The sequence below is a fragment of the Pristiophorus japonicus genome, unplaced genomic scaffold, assembly GCF_044704955.1.
Source record: "Pristiophorus japonicus isolate sPriJap1 unplaced genomic scaffold, sPriJap1.hap1 HAP1_SCAFFOLD_109, whole genome shotgun sequence".
Lineage (NCBI taxonomy): Eukaryota > Metazoa > Chordata > Chondrichthyes > Pristiophoridae > Pristiophorus > Pristiophorus japonicus.
Window position 1 is genome coordinate 408173 of NW_027250745.1, and position 3110 is coordinate 411282.

The window sequence follows — 3110 nt, forward strand, 5'->3', positions numbered from 1 at the left end:
TTAAAAAGCTGGGGTCCCAGCACTGAGCCCTGAGGCACTCCTCTAGTCACTGCCTGCCATTCTGAAAAGGACCCTTTTATCCCAACTCTCTGCTTCCTGTCTGCCAACCAGTTCTCTATCCACGTCAGTATATTACCCCCAATACCTTGTGCTTTGATTTTTCACAGCAATCTCTTGTGTGGACCCTTGTCAACAACCTTTTGAAAGTCCAAATATACCACATCCACTGGTTCTCCCTTGTCCACTCTACTAGTTACATCCTCAAAAATTCCAGAAGAATTGTCAAGCATGATTTATCTTTCATAAATCCATGCTGACTTGGACCGATCCTGTCACTGCTTTCCAAATGCGCTGCTATTTCATCCTTAATAATTGATTCCAACATTTTCCCCACGACTGATTCAGGCTAACCAATGTATAATTACCCGCGTTCTCTCTCCCTCCCTTCTTAAAAAGTGGTTTTACATTAACTACCCTCCAGTCGATAGGAACTGATCCCGAGTCAATAGCCTGTTGGAAAATGATCACCAATGCATCCACTATTTCTAGGGATACTTCCTTAAGTACTCTTAGATGCAGACTATCAGGCCCCGGGGATTTATCATCCTTCAATCCCATCAATTTCCCACCTCATAAGGATATCCTTCAGTTCCTCCTTCTCACTCGACCCTCGGTCCCCTAGTACTTTTGGAAGGTTATTCGTGACCTCCTTCGTGAAGACGGAACTGAAGTATTTGTTCAATTGGTCTGCCATTGCTTTGTTCCCCATTATAAATTCACCTCAATCCGACTGCAAGGGACCTACGTTGTCTTCACTAATCTTTTTCTCTTCACATATTTAAAGAAGCTTTTGCAGTCAGTTTTTATGTTCCAAGCAAGCTTCCTCTCATAATCCATTTTCCCCCTCCTAATGAAACCCTTAGTCCTCCTCTGTTGAATTCTAAATTTCTCCCAGTCCTCAGGTTTGTTCATTTTTCAGGCCAATTTATCTGCCTCTTCCTTGGTTTTAGCACTATCTTTAATTTCCCTTGTTAGCCACGGTTGAGCAATGTTCTCCGTTCTATATTTACTCCAGACAGGGATGTGCAATTGCTGAAGTCACCAATGTGATTCTTTAAATGTTTGCCATTACCTATCCACCGTCAACCCTTTAAGTATCCTTGGCCAGTCTATTCTAGCCAATTCACACCTCATACCGTCAAAGTTACCTTTCCTTAAGTTCAGGACCCAAGTTTCTGAATTAACTGTGATACTCTCCATCTTAATGAAGAATTCTACCATATTATATTACTCGTCCCCAAGGGGCCTCGCACAATAAGATTGCTAATTAGTCCCTTCTCATTACACATCACCCAGTCAAGGATCGCCAGCGCTCTTCTGGGTTGAGAAAACCATCCATAATACACTCCATTAAATCCTCCTCCACCACATTACTACCATGTGGTTAGCCCAATCACGATGTAGATTAATGTCACCCATGATAACTGCTGTCCCACCACTGCACACATCGCTTCTTTCTTGTTTGATGCTGTCCCCAACATTACCACGACTAACCAGTGAGACAGACATTGCAGCAAGGGTCTGTTTTTGTGAAACAGCAATTGCTAAAAGAACAGTGAGCCCGACATGATTTGAAAACGCAACGCTTTGTTTTAAAATCAGACGCACTACCGTTGCACCACAAGGTCGACACAGTAGTTAAGGGATGTTCGTCTATATGAAGGTTCTGCAATACAAGGCGCTTTAAAATCCCCGCCCATTCCCACCAGTTTTCACAAGCAGCGCTCACCTGACAGTCACCGGATGGTTTGTTCGAAAACTTTTCTCTAGCTTTCACAGGAAAGCATCATTAATTAACCCCTCACCTTCTTTTGCACAATCAAACAAATGCTAACTCAGGGACACTCCATACTTAAATCACTTGGCCTGTGCTTTGGGGAGCGGGCAGGGAAGTGAACCTGAGTCCATGATCAGATCAGCAATGATCGAATTAAATGGAGGAGCAGGATCGAGAGGCCGTGTGGCCCATTCCTGCTCCTATTTCTTATGTTCTTATGTTCGTATGCATGTTAACCCATTTTACTCACTGTATTTTAGCTTTCTGATTCAAAGTGTTCATTGCTGATGACACCAGGAATCTGGGGCAAATTTTATCAAATTTATCAGCACCGATTATTCCTACCGTGCACACAAAATACAATCATTAGTGAGGATAAAATCCCACAAGATGTATTTTCAGATTCAACGCAGTAGCATTTCAAATAAAGTGAAATAATTTTACACTGAAAAGATTTGCAAGTGTTACTTGTATTTGTGTCTTTAATTAAACCTTGTGGCGTCTGACTCCCGTTCATGCCACTGCTGAATAAGAAAGGAGGGTTTGACATTGACCAGTCTGCACTGCACCTGATATTTGTGAGCTCATACTTTACATTCAGTGGTTTCTCGCCCTTTGATGGGCTGCAGTGTAGCGGATATCACGTTGGCCTCACACGCAAAAGGTCCCCGGTGAATCCGTTTTCTCTCACTCAAAGTTATCTCTTTATTGATGAAATAAAGAGCAATTAATGAATAAGGGAGCCCTTTTGCCAGGAAAATAAATAGCAAATAAAAACAGCAAATGGTGGAAATCTCAGCAGCTCAGGCAGCATTTGCAGGAAGAACGATCTCGCCTCCGATTGTTCATCCACAGCAACTTTAAAGATAATGTTTCTGCCTGGGATTGAACCAGGGACCTTTCACGTGTAAAGCAAACGTGATAACCACTACACTACAGAAACCTCTTCTACAACAGCCCCCACAGCGAGGAGCTGACAAGTGAGCTCGCTCTGTGCTGATCGAGAATGTGTTGGCTCACCTCAAACAACTTCTGTCCCACACTGAAAGTTCTCAATCCTTCTCCTCCGCTGCCCTTTACAGAAATGTCACGGATCACCCAGCAACCGTGTTCACTTCCACATCCTCACAGTGGGGCCACAGAGGCTCCTACCATCTCCCCGCGATCAGCGAACTCACCCAGTTTACAAAATTAAACCACAAACACGTGCCCAGCAAAGTGCAGGAGAAGCCAGATAGTCTGTAAGTTCGGTCTATCACAGAAAGTATTGGCA

The 3110-nt window shown here is 43.5% G+C and overlaps 1 non-coding gene across 1 annotated transcript; it reads right to left on the reverse strand.

The window, feature by feature from the left end:
* Window positions 1–2707: 2707 nt before the first annotated feature.
* Window positions 2708–2780, reverse strand: trnav-uac (transfer RNA valine (anticodon UAC)). The gene has a single exon. It is a non-coding gene; the product is annotated as a tRNA-Val (tRNA).
* Between the last annotated feature and the right edge of the window lie 330 nt (window positions 2781–3110).